The sequence below is a fragment of the Anser cygnoides genome, chromosome 1 (assembly GCF_040182565.1).
Source record: "Anser cygnoides isolate HZ-2024a breed goose chromosome 1, Taihu_goose_T2T_genome, whole genome shotgun sequence".
Classification (NCBI taxonomy): Eukaryota; Metazoa; Chordata; class Aves; order Anseriformes; family Anatidae; genus Anser; species Anser cygnoides.
Genome location: NC_089873.1, coordinates 136,503,603 through 136,523,354, shown reverse-complemented (window position 1 = coordinate 136,523,354; position 19,752 = coordinate 136,503,603). Strand labels below are relative to the sequence as shown.

At 37.2% G+C, this 19,752-nt stretch overlaps 1 pseudogene; it reads left to right on the top strand.

The window, feature by feature from the left end:
- The first annotated feature begins 7,595 nt into the window (after positions 1-7,595).
- On the top strand, positions 7,596-11,396 carry LOC125181328 (inositol 1,4,5-trisphosphate receptor-interacting protein-like 1; annotated as a pseudogene).
- Positions 11,397-19,752: the final 8,356 nt, after the last annotated feature.

Below are 19,752 nucleotides of genomic sequence, written 5' to 3'. Positions count from 1 at the left end.
TCAGCTGGGATAGAGTTAATTTTCCTCCTAGTAGCTGATACGGTGCTGTGTTTTGGATTTACATTGAGAACAATGCTGATAACACACTGATGTTTTAATTGTTGCAGAGCAGTGCTTACACAGAGCCAAGGGCTTTTCAGCTTCTCTTGATGCTCTGCCAGCGATGATGCTGGGGATGCGCAAGGAGCTGGGAGGGGACAGAACCAGAACAGTTGACCCAAACTGGCCAAAGGGGTATTCCACACCATATGATATCATGCTGAACAATTAAAATGGGGTGCCTGGCCGGGGTGGGGGTTACTGGCTGCTTGGGGTTGGGCTGGGCATCGGTCAGCGGGTGGTGAGAATTGCATTGTCTACCACTTGCTCTGTACATTCTATCATCATCATCACCGTTGTTGTTATTATTATTTCCCTTCCTTTTCTGTCCTATTAAACTGTCTTTATCTCAACTCATGAGCTCTTACTTTTTTTCCTCCTAATTCTGTCCCCCATCCCACTGGAGGGGCCAGAGATGGTGAGTGAAAGGTTGTGTGATGTTTAGCTGCCTGACAATTTAAACCAAAACAACCAGAAACTTATGAAAGATCAAGATGTCATAACAATGGATAATTTATTTATTTATTTATTTATTACTTTGCAGCAGCACATACACAGAAAATACATAGAAATACATAGAAAAATATCCAGATAAAAACGGAAAAGGTAAGGGAGAGCAAAAGCAAGAAAACACTTGTGGTTTGAGATAAAAATTGTTTAATAAATGAAGAAGAAGAAGAGAGAGGAAAAAAAAAAAAGGCAAAACAAGGGATGGATGTAAACACAATCACTCCACTTACCACGTCCCATGGGTAGACCAATGCCCAGACAATTCTGAAGTAAAATATGGCTAACACCTAAACACTCCCTTTTCCCTTTTTGCAGTTGAATGGGGCATGGGTTTTCTATTTGGTTAGTTTTGTCATCAGCCCAGTCAACCTCTTATGCACCCCCAATCTATTTGCTCTTGAGTGTGGGTGGGGTGTAGAGTGTGAAACAGAAAAGAGTTTGAAGCTGTACTAACACTGTCCAGCCACAGCTTAGCTAGTGTTGTGTTATCATCATTGTTTTGGTTGGAAAGCTAAAACACAACACCATATGAGTTGCTATGAAGAAAATTAACTCCATCCTAGCAGACATGGTACAGGGGTAAATTTAAACTCCTAGTGCTTTCTAGAGCTTAGGGATCTAACTCAGGTCTGAACTTTTTAAATGCTGAATTTATTTTTTTTTCTTTTTTAATTGTATGACCATTAGGTATTTGTGCATTGCCAAAATGACCTCAAATTGTTCTTGTCTGATAAGAAACATAAACCACATGATCAGAAATAGTTTAATGTGATTTCTCATTGAGATAGTAAATAATGTGTGTTCCTGTAATTTTCAGATAGATACCTATTTGCATGAACCACAGAAATAATAGAAACAGATCAATAGAAGATTATAAATATGAATAATCTGAATATGACAAAAATTAACTAAATTGAAAGAAAAATCCTTATGAAATTCCACTTAAGTCATTTTTCCCTATTATTATTCTTGTTCACTAGGTCTCTTGAAACAAATTATATTTGTAGAATGAAGTGAAATTAATAATCTGGATAATATTAAAATTCTACTGTATTATGAGTAGCATACTTATATGGCAGCAGACAAATTCATTTGCTCCATTTTTTTTTTCTTTGTGTGTGTGAAATAATCAGTGTGAATTAGAACTTGTGTTCAAATAGGTATAAGTCGACCCAAGAACTGATATTTGTTTTAAAGTGTAATTACAGTGAATAAAATTAGATTGAGAACAAAAACAAACCTGGAAGCAATAACATGTAATGCTTGTTAAGGGAATATCTATAACCATACAATTTATAGTGTTGATGCACTGGGAAAAATGCTCTGGGATTTTCCCTTTCATGTGCCAAGTTAAGACAAACAAAATTCGACCACTACATTGAACCAGCCTTTGAAAGAGGTTGTTTAGCTATGAAACTATTGACACAGCTATTACTATAACTTAAAATTGCTGTAATGTTATATTTTGTTTGTTTTGTTTTACTTTAATGTAATGTGGCACTAACCTGGAAAAAAATAACCTTGTTTAGTAGGCAGCAGGTTTGATTTAATCTATGAGACAATGACAGGGAATGTTTCCACTTGCTAGAAGCATTAGAAATGTTCATTTCAGTCCCTGTGAAAGCTGAATTTTACTGTAGAGAATTGGATCAGAAAGTACAGACTAAAACATCTCAGCGTGCAGGATATCTCTTCTGCTGGCTGTTTCAAGACTTACCTTCCTGTTTTCATCCACTTTGCATGAGCCTGAACAGAAATATTCATAGCCATTACCATGATCAATAATAGCAGGCAAAATCACTTCCTGTTGACATTTTCCTCACTATACCTGGATTTTTTGTTCCTGAACGCAGTTCAGTTTCTAATGCCAAATCAGTTTGACATGGATGGTTTCAGGGAATCTTAGCCTTACCAACATACTTTCTTCTGCTGATAAATGACTTCTTCCGACCACTTCCTTTTCCTTCAGTTCACACATCGAATGCCTTTGCCTTCAAATTTATTTATTTATTTACCTGTTTGTTTGTTTTCTTCTAATTCCCTTGGGACTGTTCCCCCCCCCCCCCCCCCCCCCCCCTTTCTTTTTTCTTCTTTTTCTCATAACAAGTATTTGGCTTTGGAAAGAGAGAGTGGGAGAGAGAGAGAGACTCATACACTCATTTCTGTTATACTAACAACATTTTAACCCATGGCTTATGTTAAAAAGCTATTTTAATTCTAACTCCATAGATTTACTTGGAGACAAATTAAATGAAAAATTTGTCACTGTGATGCCCCATGTCATATGGCTAAAAGTTAGATTTCTTGGTCTGTGTTGGAGTACATAAGTAAGATACCTATATTGTGTATAGTTAGTGCTGACAATTTTTTTAAATTTTTTGAAAATGGGTTCACTGCAAGCTGCTATGTGAAACAGGAATGCTGCAACTGTCAATGGAAAATGCTAAAACCTGCTATGTGTGTATTCTCAGTTCCTATGCAATAGGAACAAATAGCATATTTATAGCTACCTCTTCTAGGTTAGACTCAAAGCCTGAAGCATGAACTCAGATGTTTATTTGAATGCAGACAACAGCTATCATACTTTTTTGGTACTTTCTTTTTAACTGTTGGATCATAAGATCATTTTTCTTTTAGAGGAACCATCTTGTTTTTCTGGAGATACACACATTAGAGAAAATTACAGTCCTGACCTGAGTTGGTCATACTACAATACTTTTAAAACTAATGAAAATAATAGGTATTTTAGGTATTAGTTCTGCTGATTTTAAAGTAGTTGCATAAAGTAGATAAGGTGAAATCTTTGTTGAAGTCCATATTCTTCCCATTTTACATAAACAGAATCTAGGATGGCAGATTTAGGTGTAATTGTCAGTTGAATACCACATTATGTGCCTGTGAATGTTTCTGCTATATAATAAAGAAGGAATGAGGGAGAGCTTCAGTTAGAGAGTTAAAACAAACAAACAAAAAACCAAACAAACAAACAGAAGAAAAACCACCAACAAACTGTGCCAATTCGTGTATAGCTCTGAGAACAATGGCGTGAATTAGAATTCCACCAGACTTTGAAAAGGCCGTGATCCTTTTTTTTTTTTCTTTTTTCTGATGAGTTAATTCATTTAAAGGAAAAAATGAATGATACGGCAATGTGTTCTCTTCAGAAATCCTCAAAAAGAACGTAGCATCTTTAAAAAAACATTCAGTATTCGACTAGCACACGTCTGTATGTCTGTGCACATGCTTATAAACATATGTGTTTGTGCGTTTATAAAAAAATCATGATAAGGCAGCACAAATTTGTAAACATAACTTTGCACATTAAAGCAATAGCTATGAATAGGAACAAATACAAAACGTGTGCATTTTTTTGGTTGTTTTTTTTTTGCTTGTTTTACACTGAGGTCAGCAAAAGCACAATGAATTATTCTGAAGATTAAATGGTTTAAGGTGTTATTCATTTGGTAATGTTAGAACACAGTCAAAATGTGTCAAAGATATGTAAGGAATTTAAACTCTTTTTTCAACTTCCTCAGATTTCAAACAGATAATTTAGGGTCCTGAATTTTGATCAGGATCTGTATCAAAAGTAGGGTTTTTCATTTTAATTTGTTCAAAGGATGCTAAGATATTATTATCAGCTGATGATGATTTTCATTTAGTAGCCTGTTTCCATTCAAATGATCGTGCAGCATGATGAAGATAAATCTTAAGATATTTACTAAACTGGCAAAGATATATGAGTTTAGAAGTCTGCATGTGTGCTGTGTACATTTCTGCAAAATAACTGACGTCAGGAACCTCGCAAGTGGGAGCCTTTGCTTTCAGGTTCTGGCTGACTATAGGACTGACTACACATCTAGGGAGGAGAGGGGAGTTATACTGGAGGGAGGAGAGTTAAAAAAAAAACAAAACAGTTAACTCCCCCAACCCTTGCTTAAATAAATAAATAATACTAATTAGGAATAATAACAAGAAGAAACAGACAAAGGAATACACACCAAAAAAATTGACATATGAATAAAAATTGTTAAGCCATTGGAAATAAATGAACATATAACAAAAAAACATCATAACCTCTCTAACTAACTAACTAAATAACCCCCATTTAAAAAAACAAAATAACCTAAGTAGGTAAATAAACATCTCCCCACAAGTAACTCCTAGAAGAGGGGAAAAGAAAACCACACCTAGCTATCCCCCCTCAAAAACAAACAAACAAACAAACAAACAAAACCACACCATTGTCTAAATAAATATATAAAAACATAGGAAGGAAGGAATCATGGAATTATAGACTGGTTTGGGTTGGAAGGGGCCTTAAATATCATCTAATTCCAATATCACAACCCCTCAAAAACTACAAAATAAAAAGGGAGATAATTATAAAATAAAACAAAACAACAACAAAACAACAACAACAATAACAATAATAAAGAAAACAAATTAGACAAAATGCTTTCATACTTTCAGAAAACCAAGGGAAGAAACACATAAAGGTTAAAAACAACAACAACAAAAACCTCACTCATACCAAAAATCAGGAAACCAACCAAACCAACAAACCAACCAAACAAAACAGTTGCCTTTCTGTCTTGAAAGTACCTATTATCTGCCTGTTTTCTGTGATCTGCAAAGCAGAGAGGCAGAGGATGCTGCTGTCAGAGGATGAAATACTAGTACTGAATCAAGCGTCTTGTGTAAGCGTATTTGCAGGTTTCTTATATCCCTAAAAAGGTTTTGTTGCTATTGGCATTTTAAGTACTGTAGGGTCTGCCTAGCTTCCAGTTGTTCCTCAAGATGAAAGTGGATTTATCCTAGGTTCTGTGTAATGTCTGCTCATACACAACGCCGACACCCCAGGGCATGTGGCTAGAGGCAACACAGCATAACATAAGGCTACATATATGGTCTTAGTTTCTTGTATTTTGGCAACTGAATCATGCCCAGAATCCTATAGTGAGTTTATATCTACCTCTGAGACAATTAGCTTAGTATTTTTTTGTAGTTCATGAAGATAAACGGCATGTTTTAAGGTATGATTCATGAAATCATGCCTGATTCAGAGGAGCCTATTTCTTCACTGACCAATGAAAAAAAAAAAATAAAAAAAGAAGACAAGCTAAAATGTCGAAACTGACTGTAGACATTTGAAGCTAGGTAGTTTTCAAGGGAAGTTCATGATTTTTATACAGTACCTAAATGTATTCTCTATCACATTTGTTACACTTTAAAGAAACAAAGCCAACAAACACTTTTTGATAAGCATAAAGGCACCTCCTACATTTAGACTCTGTAGGTTGTATTTGTGACAACACAGTAACTGTTTTCTCCAGCAGATGAAGAGACAGAGAGAGAAATAATAAGAATTTCTGATATGCTTTTCCACTGTCTTTTCTGAAGACCTCTGAAAATAACAGAAGTACCTTTGAATTCTGTACTTATTCTGACTACAAACTACTCTGTCTAGCTTATCAAACTGGAGATTTTTTCCCAGGGTCCAAAGGCTATTTTGAACTCATTATTGAACCAACAGGTCAGTCTCAAACTATAAAACATACAACAGCCTTTGAAGTTTATAAGCCAACTGGAACACTCTGATTGCTTTGTATTTTAACAGAGAAAAGTAATGATGTCAAATCCTGTGGTGATTCTTCTTTAAGAAACATAATTTACTCACAGATCTCACAGATAGCAACCAATTTCTAATTCATCTGTGAATAAAAAAGTGCTCAGTGAGCAACATATCATAATTTGTTGTAGACTTGGAAGAGGCAATGATGTCCTACATGCATGTTTTGTTTATTTGAAATTTACAGTTTAAAACAACTGACAACTATAGGAATAGAGAAACAAGCCAACATTCTTTCATTCCTTGCTTATATCTGCAAAGTTGATGACATTTATGATAGCTGGGTGCCCAAGTTTTAAACATCAGTGGATCTGAAAAGATCATAGCTACATCTATTTTGGAAAACTTAATAATACCCACTCCCCCCCCCGCCCTTCCCCTTCTATATATGTGTATTATGTATGAGGTTACTAAAGAATTACTATCAGGGTATTTCTGGCAGAGTAAAAAAGTCATATTTCTTCAAATGGTTGTCTTCAGCACCTAAATTTACAGTATATCCTAGGTAGTGTCACTGCAAGGCTACTTGTGTTTGAGCAATACTACTTTTTTTTTTGTTGTTGTTCCCTATATGAATTGTGAAATTGTGGGGAATATATATTTCTCGCAAAAAAAAAAAAAAAAAAAAGTAAAAAATTACCACTCCCTCCTATATTTTCAGTTTTATTTTGTTCTGTTTTGTTTTCCTGATAACAGAGTATACTTCAGGAGATTAAACAAACAACCAACCAAACAAAAAGTATATATTATATATCTTAAGTGGCTGCATTTTACCTGTTTTTTAAATTTTTCTATAGAAATGTTTCCCTAAGAAAATTGATAACATATCAGATATCATTTTGCAATGAATTTCAATTCCCTCTTCCCTCAATTAGAAATGGGTTCTCATTAGAAGACAAAAGGATTTTTGGAAAAGGCCAAACTTAATACAACTCTTTTTATATTTTCAGAAACAGAAGCACATGAATACTGATCAGATGCTAATCTAATTCATCCTAGAAAGGGTCTAGGGAAAAAAGACTTGGCGTTTTCTTCAAAAATATGGGGAGATGTTATGGGACAAAAGATACACTGATGTCAAATAGTAAGCTTCACTCTTTTAAGACAACCTATTATTTTTCATAAATCAGAAATAATTTCCACATCAAATGAGGCAAATCAAAAAATACTGCTCCACAATAAACAAGAGTTAAAGACAGTATCTTGAAGACATCAAAGTGTGATAAAAGGAAAGAATTATCTTTAGAACTGTAAGCCTCAAAAACTTTGCTAGGTGCCACATAAATATCAAAATGTATCAACAAACAAACAAACAAACAAAATAAGATCATTAGTTAAGGAAGGAAGGAAGGAAGGAAGGAAGGGAATGAAAGAGAAAAAGAAAGAAAAAGAAAGAAAGAAAGAAAGAAAGAAAGAAAGAAAGAAAGAAAGAAAGAAAGAAAGAGAGAGAGAAAGAGAGAGAGAGAAAGAAAGAAAGAAAAAGAAAGAAAGAAAGAAAGAAAGAAAGAAAGAAAGAAAGAAAGAAAGAAAGAAAGAAAGAAAGAAAGAAAGAAAGAAAGAAAGAGAAAGAAAGAAAGAGGAAGGAAGAAAGAAAGAGGAAGGAAGGAAGGAAGGAAGGAAGGAAGGAAGGAAGGAAGGAAGGAAGGAAGGAAGGAAGGAAGGAAGGAAGGAAGGAAGGAAGGAAGGAAGGAAGCCTGTACAGGCACAAACAGTCCCTCAGCATATGTGTATTAAGAGTACAGTTGATACTGAATGCCTAAATGGACATGCAGCTGGGACATTTCTGTCCAATGTACAAAAACCTTAGACATTCCAATAATTTTAAATGAAGAATTTGCAGCTTCCTTCTAAGATTATTTTATTTTATATTATATCATAAAACAGTGGTATATGTTGGGAGCACCAATTAGAGGCTGAAGTAATCTTAATTCCAGTCACTTCTTGTCCAAAAAAAGTTCTGTATTTTAATGGCTTATTATTATTATTCTTGATGTTGTTGTTGTTACTATTTTATTATTATCTGTAGTGAAACCATTCTATAAATGTGAACAGTTTTCTTCATAGATAAGTGCCTTCAGCACATGGGTGTAGTGTAGTGTCACATTCACATGTTTTTCTTTTGTGAGAACCTAAGAATGCTTTCAAGCTACAAGATCATTGTGTAGCAATGGGAAGAAGCTACCTTATTTTCCATAAGAAATGACAGCTCACCCCTCAGTTGTTTTCTTCCTGTGGTTTGGAGACCTCTAAGTACCCATGAAATAATTCTAAGCTGTTTATGAAATGTAATTAAGAAAAGAGAATTCAAATATATGATACATCATTTACATGCATAATTTGTAGCAGGAGTTCATAAAACAATAAAGACTATGAACCAATTAGATTTTATCTGAGCAAAGGAAAGGTGCACTGAAATGAAATTCTACACTGTGACCTCTTTATATACAGGTAGGGAACAACAAACAAATAAATAAATAAATAAATTGATTTCTCCCTTTCTTAAAGTGTGGTTAAATGCTGAGAATAGGCAAGCAGGATAGAATCATATCGTAGAATCATTAAGGTTGGAAAAGACTTCCAAGATCATCTGGTCCAACTGACCTCCTACCACCAATATCACTCACTAGACCATGTCCCTAAGCACCACGTCCAACCTTTCCTTGAACACCCCCAGGGACAGCAGTGACTCCAGAACCTCACTGGGCAACCCATTTCAATTCTTGACAACTCTGTCTGAGAAGAAATGATAATTTTCCACAAGGCAGTTCAAGAAATCATCTTTATATCTGAAGGAGTAAGAGCAAGTATGTTTTGCATCACCTATTAAGAAAAGATGAAATTTGTCACTGTTTTAGAGACCTTATGTGTGACATGATAAGTCTTCTCATGTCTAAGAGCTGCAATGACCTTCACACAAGCTTAAAAGGTGCGAGGCGAGGGGGATTGCAGTGATGTGGCTGTGGTGCCTACGACAGCACAGAGGATGAGTCACAGCCTGGGAGCTGTCATCAGGGTCAGCAGCAGGCAGCGCCACCACACTGTGGCCTGGGCTGTCGGTGAGTGCAGCTTGCACCTCCTGCAGGCCATGGCTCGGCTGATCTTCCTTGCCCTGACTGTGCTGGGCTTTGCCCAGGAGCTGTGGCTGGTGGATGATCACATGGATATGGATGTGCATGAGCGAATGCAGCAGCACGCAGAGCAGCTGAGCCAGGGCATGGCTCAGCTGCTGCAAGAGATGGAGCAGAGGAGACAGGAGCAGAGTGCGGTGGCCCTGGGAGCTCTGCTCTTCACTGCCTTGCAGCAGTGGCAGCTCTGGGCCTCGGTGGAGCTCCTGGTCCTGCTCTTTGGGCTCTGCTAGTAGCTCAGGGAAAGGAGCTGTGAGCCGGGCAGAAGCAGGAAGCAGGGCAGCTCCACAAGGAAGGAGAAGGACAACAATGATGCAGAAGACAGTGACTCTGATGACACCTGGGATCTGGGCAGGGTTTTGGCCGATCGCACCCAGTGGCCGGCACCGTACATGGCTGACAAGTGCAAGGTGGTGGAGGAGCTGGTGGATGAACTTCTTGGTGCCTGCTGAGGACTCTCCGGGAACTGTCTCTTCAAGCCACGACTGCAGCCGGCCATTGGTGTGGGCTGCCTCTACAACGGCTGGAGTGCCTGGGACGACAACATCCTCTACCGCCTGCTTGTGCCCTTGAGGCCTCCCCCCAGGCACGCCTTCCACCTGGAGCTAGGTGCCACAGGGGAGAAGCCTGCGAGGAACTCCTGCCTGCGTGTGGAGCTGGAGTGCACCTGCGCGAGGGAGCGGCTGGTGGGGGACATGCTGTGCTTCCCCACCACCTTGAGGATGAGCTGAGGAGAAGACAGGAGCCCAGCCTGCTACACACCCTCTGCACTGGCTCCTACCTAAATGTGGAGGAAACCACCCACTGGTTCCAGGCCTTGGTGAAAGCAACCTGGGAGCTTCTGCCACAGTCACGCCACTGCTGCCTGACAGTGCTGCCCTCCCGCTGCTCCTGCAAGCTCAGGCTGGCCAGCGCCTCCAAGAGCACCTTCTCTATTGAGATCATGCTTGGGGTGCAGGTAGATGACTCGGACTCCTTCCTGAGCCTGGAGTAGGCCGCGGACAGCTTCACCAGCAGCCCAGCGCAGCTGCACGACACCAGTTTCTCCAGCAGCGCAACAGAGACAGTTGTTAGCAGCCAGGCAGTGACCACCCAGACCCGTGGAGAGAGTCCATTCCATCCAGGAGCTTCAGCCTATGCAGATGCCGATAAATTGCTCATGTTAACATACACTCTGTCCGTGATTGTGCAGCACTTTTTGGGGGAATGTGGACATTCCCCCTGCTCAAGTAAGGCCACCTACAGCAGGCTGTCCAAGACCGTGCCCAAGACGTGGCAATTGTATCATAGAATATGCTCACATCATAGAATCATTAAGGTTGGAAAAGACCTCCAAGATCATCTGGTCCAACTATCTCCCTATCACCAATGTCTCCCACTGAACCATGTCCCTAAGCACCATGTCCAACCTTTCCTTGAACACCCCCAGGGGGAGTGACTCCACCACCTCCCTAGACAACCTGTTACAATGCCTGACTACTCTTTTTGAGAAGAAATGTCTCCTAATTTCCATCCTAAACCTCCCCTGGCACAACCTGAGGCCATTCCCTCTTGTCCTGTCACTAGTAAACTAACATCCTATAGTACATCCTGACAGAAAGGAGACATTCTCTGGTATTGATAGAGCTAAGAAGAAATGACTAGCCTCTCTGAAAGCTGTCAGGGTATTTTTATATCGGTCAGCCTACCAGTTCAACTCGTAAAATGACAATGGTATATAGTGGCCAGTCATTGGCATGTAATTCTGCCTGAACACTGTGTCGGAAGTTCAGGAATGTGTGTAGGACAGATAAGTAATGATGAGGACTGGAGCCAGGATGAAAATGCTTAAGGCCTAAATCTGTTGCTGTACTTTACATAAAATTCCTTCTATTAAAGAGGAAAGAAAACAAGCATGTTACTGTGCTAGGTTCTAAGAGCTGTTCATTGATTCCATAACCACAACTGATAAATTAAGTTGGAGAGATGACTGTCAGTACAAATACACAATGACATTTATTTCCTTGTGCATTTTAATAAAAGAATAAGTAGACCATAACCAGAGTGATCATTTTGTATATTTATATATTTTTATAGAAAATAGACGTAATTCCTAACTCCATAACAACTGTTTTTCCTGCATTTAAATAAAAAGTGTTTTTTAAACAAAGGATGTCTATTCAACTGGTCACTGTAACATTTTGACCAGTTTAACAATTGATATGAGTTTATTATAATATGTCCATAGATGTGGTGTATTAAATGAAGTAGTATGACTGGAATAAATAATAACTTCAGTAATTCTAGGTGGACTTGCATGTATGTGAGTCGTGGGGGAGCATGCAGAATTGAATGGGTATGTTGAAGGGACCTCTGGAACTCATCCCATCCAATCAACCTGTGCAAGCAGGGCCCACCTAGAGCTGATTGCCAAGGACTATGTCCTGGCTGCTTTTGAAGATCTCAAAGGAGCAAGGCTCCAAAATCTCTCTGGGCAACCTCTGCCAGGGCTCCGTCACCCATACAGTGAAGACGTGCTTCCTGATGTTTACATAAAGCCTCCTGTGTTTTGGTTTGTACCCATTGCCTCCTGTCCTTGTCACAGGGAACCACTGAAAAGAACCTTCATTGCATCCTCTCTTCAGGTGTTTATATACATTGATGAGATCCCCCCCTTGAGCCTTTTCTAGGCTAAAAAGTCCCAACTCTCTCAGCCTTTCCTTATAGGACAGATGTTCCAGACCCTTAATCATTTATGGGACCCTGCACTGGATTTTGTGTTCCTAGGTGTCCATGTGCTGGCTGGCCACCTGCCTTTTACACGCAGCAGTTCCAACAGTTGTGGGTATGTTTCCCAAGGGATTCTTGATCTCACTATTGCTTTCTAACTTATACCATTATCAAAAGCCACCAATGGCCTTTTTATTTATGTCAGCTGAGAGTAATCTCTTTGATATATATATGTATATATATTTCTATATTATCTGTCATTACAGAGTTTACTATCACCTCCTGCTTTCCAATGCTAAATGTTTTATAAGGATTAAAGTAATTAAGTGTCCCGTGCTTCTTTGTTTTATTCTTATGCATGCCTAAACCGTCACAGAAAAATAAATAAATAAATAAATAAGAATTGTAGTCGAATTGTGATAATTCTCTGTGTATTGTTTGTTTTCCCAGCACATATCAGAATCATCTAATGAGTTAGAGCTGGACAGATACACAGTCAATATTTTACTTCTCTCAGCAATGTTTCTGTGTCTCCTGCTCAGACACCTGCTGCAGGAGGTTTCCCACCTGGGCATGCTTTTTACAGGCAGGTCAGCCACTCGCCCCAGGAGGAAGGCCTAGGCACTTCCTGCAGTCTGAGGTCTGCACCACAAACTCTTCCTTCAGCAGCTCCATCTGGGTGGAGGCAATGAGTCTACTCAGTGTTGGTTCTGAAAAGTGTTCTAAGGAGTAATAAAGGTCTGCATACGTAACTGCCAGCAAAGAAGACCCTTTAGTCCAGCAGATCCACAAAACCTGGTACCTGTGTGTGCAAGGGGTGCTGTACATTGTATCATTAAATTTCAGTAATCATTCCACAGTAACACCCCCCCACCCCCCACCCCCCAAATGCCAGGTCTAAATCCAGGATACAATGATATATAAGTGAAGATGATTGAAGTGTGTGGTTAATGAATGCAGACTCAAATCATCATCCAAATGTCAGCAAAAAGAAGCTGTAGAATCCAGGCAGGTGAGTCAAACCTCACTACAAGTGTGGCTAAAATTAATAGGTTACAGATTGTGGAAAACTCTGACTTTTTTATTTTTATTTTTTTATTTTTTATTTTTTTTACCTGGATCAACTTGAAATAACCAAAAGACATTATACACAATATTTTCATATATTGTAGAGAAAGGACATGCTTTAAGTATTGAAAGAAATGTATAAATACTAATTCTTATTTCACCAAATTGTGTATCTTCGTATTTATTTTTTCATTTCATTTCATTTCATTTCATTTCATTTATTTCATTTCATTATTTCATTTCATTTCATTTTTTCCTGTAATAAGATAAAATATTTGTTCTCAAAACATGGATTTTAGGTTCTGAAGCAGGAGTATAATGTTTGATACCTGCTGGGAGGCTGAGTTTTCTGTCCGAAATGGCACACTGCTTTAATTTTCTGGGGCCAAATTAAGATTTGTCATGCACACCAAGTAGCTATCCAAGACATGTCAAGGCAGACCAAACTTTGTGTTACATTTACATAATGTATTGAAAAAGATGCCATTTACGTGACTTGCAGCCTCCAGTAGGATAAGCATATTAGAGCTGTTAAATCTTTCATTGCAAAATCAGTTTTACCTTCAAAAAGAAGAAAGACAATGACAAAATTCTGGCAATCATGTGACTCTTTAATATTTATTTAAATTAATATACCACTTATAGTCACATTCTGTGGTCAGTGACCTAATGTTTACCTATTTATAAGCGATTAATTTTCTTTATTTAGCTGGTAACAAGCAGGTAGTGTTGTTAAGATTAAATTATTTATTTTAAAAGATTCTCATGACTGTGGAGAAAATGTCTAGGTCTGCTCCTAAACTTGAGAAAATGAATAAAGTGCTACTGACTAGAAAGATCCACAACAATTCATAGCAGAGAAAGGTCTTACCCAGATTGGTTTTTAACAGGAATTGTGTAAGAATGTAAAATATTTGGCAGAGGGAGGTTAAAGGGATCCAGTGTGTTTTATTTTCAAAACAGACACTAAAAATTGTTTTAAAAATAGTAATAAATATGAAATGTAGTCAATATTTTTTAGAATGTATTTAGTAGATAAGCTAGTATTTGCAAAGATGTGTTCTAAAGCATCTTCACAGATATATCATGAAGCAACTAACAAATGAAGGATTTCCAGCAAATCATTAGCAATCAATGTCTTTTTCACGGATATTACACAGGACAAAATGCCATAACTTGAACACTCAATTAAATTACCACTTCCCTACAACAAACCCATATCAATTTTTCAGTTACCACTTCCCTTAATACAGAGTTTTCCTGGATGCTTTAAAATTACTAACAAGTATCATGTTGGCTTCTCTACTTCCCAGTATTTTTCAGACAGCCTTTGGTATTGATTTGCAGAAGGATAGCTTGGCTCGTCTGTACCCGTAAGAATAGAAAAAACAAAACAAAAACAAACAAAAAAACAAACACATATATATCTGTTTGAATGTATTGTGAAGATCTGTCTGCAGATGCTTCTAGAGGAATAAAGAGACAGGAGCTCCCAGGCTCTGCCTCTCAGGTGGGAAGTGTTTCCACTGTCAAGAGCAGCAACTTGTTCTTTTCAGCTGTGCACATATCTTGTAACACCTCTCCACTTGATACATTTACATCGAAGATAAATTCCGTTGTTTTCATTGTCCAGGTATCAAGGTGATGAATTGTTATCCAACATGTATATTGCACAGCTGGGGACTATTACTCCAGAACTAACAAGTCTTACATGCCCTGCAGGTCCTGTTGATACTTCAATCACCAAATCCTTTTCAGCAGAACTTCTCCCCAGTCAATCAGTACTCAGCCAGTTGCACTACAAAGAGTTAGTCCATCCCTGATTCAGAACTTCTCCTGTCTTCTCGCTGAATTTTCTAAGTTTTCTGTTGGTTCATTGCTCCAACTTGTCTGGGTCTCTCTGAAAGACAACCCCAGTCTTGTATAAGGTGTTGTTCCCAATTTGGTGTTAACCAGACTTAATGAACATGCACTGCATTTTTTTTTTTTCTTCCAGATCACTGACATAGGTAACAGAATAGGCCACAGAATAAACTTCAGAGAAACTCCATTTGTAACTAGACTGTAGGTAGAATATGAACTACTAGCCACTAGATATTGAGCCTGATGATTCATCCAGTTTTTCACCCATCTATTAGTTTACCAATTCAGACTGGAATGTCCAGCCTTGGATAGAAGGATTCTTGTAAGAGACTTTCAAACCTGTTGCCAAAGATAAGGTAAATTACAACCACAGCTCTCCCTTTATCCACAGATCCTGTCACTTCATCATAGAAGTCAGTCAGGCTGGTCAGGTTTTTTATCCTTGATAAATCCATGGTGATTCTTCCCAGTCACCTTCTCCCTTACGTGCTCAGAAACGTGCTCGAAGAGGACTTTCTCCATAATTTTCCCAGGGACTGAAGTGAAACTGACCAATGTTTAATTCCCTGTGCTGACCTCATCTTTTTTCTGAAGTACAATGTTTGTCTACCTGAAGTCATCAGGAATCTCCTCTGTCATCCTTGACCTTTCAAAGCAGACAGAAAAAATGATAGCAGGTAGCTCTCTTCAGATACATCCTGTTTGGTATATACATACATGTATTCTGTTCTCAAGGAAATTCCTTCAGCTGCCCAGACATAATTATTCACCACTATGCTTTCTTGACACTTCAGTCAAGATGAAAGTATGATCTGGCTACAGATGTTGCTAAATTTCAGAGAATTTATTTTTGTATAATTTGATTTAGTTATTTCCCTTTGAACTATATCTGGGGTCCTTTGCTAATGAAAATTTAGGAGAAATTGAAAACATTAAATTACACAAAACCCAAGCCACTCTAATTTTTATTTGATATTATTATTTATTGATATTGTGTGATATTACTTGATATCCAAAACTCATAGCAAAAAGCACACTCCCATAGCACCGAAATCAGAGAAGTTCCAAAAAGGTTTCAAAGACAGCTGAATCATAGCCAGTTACAATTGTGCTTTTTAGTTTTATGAATTCATATTGATTCATGTTAGTGTCTGTCTTAATATGATAGCATTTAATAACTATTTGCGTTCAAAGTAAATATTATTATTTACCAAGGGGATGAGGGGAGGCAGTATCGGAAAAATATTAGAAAACACAGCTTTGTGAGTAAAGAGACAATCATTTCACTGGGATATTGTATTTGCCACTCATGAACCTTTCTATGGAAATTACATAGATAATAGGATGATTTTTTTTTTTTAAAATAAAAATAATTATAAAAAATATTTAACATTTGGCTTCTACCCCTATATATGTTCCATCTACATGTAGTAGTGATTGGAGCTTGAATAATTAAGCACAGTAGTTAACAATACCATATTACAATATTATGGTTAATTATGCATAAATATTCAAAGTTATAGATGTACAAAGTTCAGCTTCAACAGTACTAAGAAAAACACAAAACTTCATCTTTCCAATTAACCCAGTTTTCAAAAAGCACAAAAAATAGATAGAAAAGCAAAACAAAACAAAACAAAAATACCACAAATATCTCTTATTTCCATTGAAAACTGTAAATTTCCCCTCCTTTGTAAAGAAACCTATCAGCCCCTTATGAAAAGTAACTATCCTGTGATATATATATGCATATAGATACATCTATATTACATATGGAATTGCTGAATCTAACAGTGGGTAAGACATTTCCCTTGTATTTGAGGGATTCAGGGACTAGAAACAGGAGATAGTATCTGCTGGAATTTCTTTTTCTTTTTTTTTTTTTTTGTTTTTTTTTTTTGTTTTTTGTTTTTTGTTTTTGTTTTTTTTTTTTAATTTTGGTAGTGGTCTAGTCCAATATTCTCATCTATTCCTAACCCTACCTTAGGAAGTCAGCTGTTATTAAGACTGTGAACAGAAAGGCTACAACTGGTTATGAGGTGAGTGAGAAAACTGTAGGAGCCAGCCACAATTTTCCCCCACCTTTCTATTTATTCAGTGTTTTTTTTTACTACTCTGATGGAAATAAGTAAAGCAGGAAGTCCCGGTCTGCAACTCCATCACTACAGAACGTATTTTTGCATATATAAGCTAAACAAAAGAGTGATGTAAGAAGGAAATGATGACAAAAATTGAATATTTCATGAGTTGTGCTCATTACATTAAGGATCAAGTAAAGATTCTGTTTACCCGTACATTCTAAAATGGAGGTACAGTACATTCCTGAAGAGGAAAGCAAAACAAAGCAAAACAAACAAACAAACAAAAAAACCACCTGTATTTAACAAGATCTTTTCCTACAGGGCATAAGGAAAGAGTATAAAACACGCTATTATGTTTATAACATATGGAGTTCATAAGACTGTACTAGATGTCTTAAATATCTATGAAGAAAGATCAAAAAGAAAGATTTTTTTTTAAATGGAGGTTACATTTCCCTTCTTCCCATCAGTGGGAACTTCACGAGACTACCATGACTTCTTAAATATGTTGGATAGTGGTTTCGCAACATCATTTGCCTGTTCCCTCAGGACCTGTGGATGCATCTCGTCAGGTCCCATGGACCTGATAAATTACTATTTACTTGCTTTTGGTCAGGAAAGATATATATACTATGATTTCAGTAACTAACCAATGGGTCTGTCTCCAGTTAAGCTCTCTGCAGGTTGTCCTGAGAAAATGTCAAATTCAACTGCAGTTTATATATGGAGAAAACACTAAGAAAGAAAGAAACTTCTTCTAAGTTGTTTCTGACTAATTTGTCTAATGTTCTCTTTGTGGTATATTAGATCTCTATGGAGAGAGAAAAAATAAAATCATTCCTCAGGCAACTGGGATGGGTTGTTGTTACTCTGGCTGAGCAATTCATATTGCTGAAGGGAGCAGGGGAAATGGGATTATAATCAAATAACCTTGTTCCTTATAAATAAAAGTGTTAATTAGCATTTTAATTGCAGGACTTGTGCACTGTGAGTGGTATGTTATACTGTTTTCAGCAGCAGAGCACTGTTTTATTTTGAAGTGCCCAGTACGTTAACATTTAATTTAATGACTTACTCTCCTAATTATGCTCATTAGTACATGAAAAAAAAAATAAAATAAAATCTAGATATTGATAGCTCAAGGCAAAGCACATTGTCTCCTTTTGTGTAACAGCAAGCTTCTCATACATTTCATATACATATTGTGAGAACCATAAAACAAATCTATTGAATGAAATTCATTGTCTTTTTTCTTTACCTGACAGTGCTGTGCTTTTTCACAAAGGATATACCTCATCCCTTGAAGACCTCCTCTCAGAAGTCTGACTTCAGTCAAATACAAAGAGATTCAGTTTACTATATCCATCCTTTAAGTAGTATGTCTATAAATGGCCTTCAGTGTGAGAAGTTCTTTCCACAGAGAAATTATTACAAACAGGAGTCTGTAGCACAAAACAACCATAAAGGTTGGGCTTTTCTTTTTTTTTTTTTTTTGGGGGGGGGGGGCTTATTTTAATATTTTTTCCATCTTCTGAGGTCTTAGGATAGAAAAACAAATAGTATAGTTAAAAAACAACAGAATATCTTCTCAGGTTACCACAACAATGAAGGTCGTGTTACTCAAAGGAGATTGGGGTCATTTACAATAAAATATTCAGTTATCTACAAGATATATACCAATGTTATTATCAAAGAAAAGTTTTCTAAATTTGATATTATACATTCACCTTTCTAGGCTTCATAAAGCTCCATCTCCATTTCCTCAGATATATTTCAGAATCTTAGCCTGAAAATTGTTACATATTTCAAGTAATTTAGCAACCCTTCCCACAAACATTACAGTCAAATACATCTGTACAACTTATAAATAATGAAGATATACAAAGATGAACCCTGTCCTACCGCAATTGCAGTGAACTTCTCTGCGCTGCCTCCATACTAATAACTATGAAATAAGTTTCTGTAAGAGATGCAATTGGAATTCACAGGGGCTCTGAAACCCTTGAATGGTTCAGTGATTTTGGCGTTAATTTATAAATTGCTTTTGCTTCCAAAATACCATGAACAAAAGAGAGACTATTCAAACAGCTTAGGGTGTTCAGCTGTCTTCACCACCACTGTTTGTTTAAAAAGATCTGACTTTGTTGTGTTGAGGGCCTGCCATTAATGACAGTGAAGATGTATCTGAAACAGGACAAGAATAGACTCTATTCCATCACTGTGAGCCAACAAAGATGCTTTTTTTTTTTTCTCAGAAAAATTATTTCTATTAGAATATAGCAACCTTTCCATTCAGACAGCAAAATAAGAAACTAATTTCATATTAGAATGACAAAGTATATCACAATTACACATAACAGCCAGAAAACAAAACAAAACAAAACAAAACTTGGATGCAAAAGCACAGATTCTAGCAAAGAAGACTCAACTTGCTCTTGAGAGTAGTCTGATGCTTATGCAGAGCTCATATCAGGAATGTCACTAAGAGACTACCAAGACTTGTCCAGTCTAATGTCTATTATCCACTGCTGTTTTATGTGGGCACTAGTGATGAAGCCAGAAGCAGTCAGAGGAATATCAAGAAAGATTACAGAGCCCTGGGAGCAGCAGTAAAGGACTCAGGAGTGCAGGTAGTTGTTTTTCATCAGTCCTCCCAGTCAAAGGG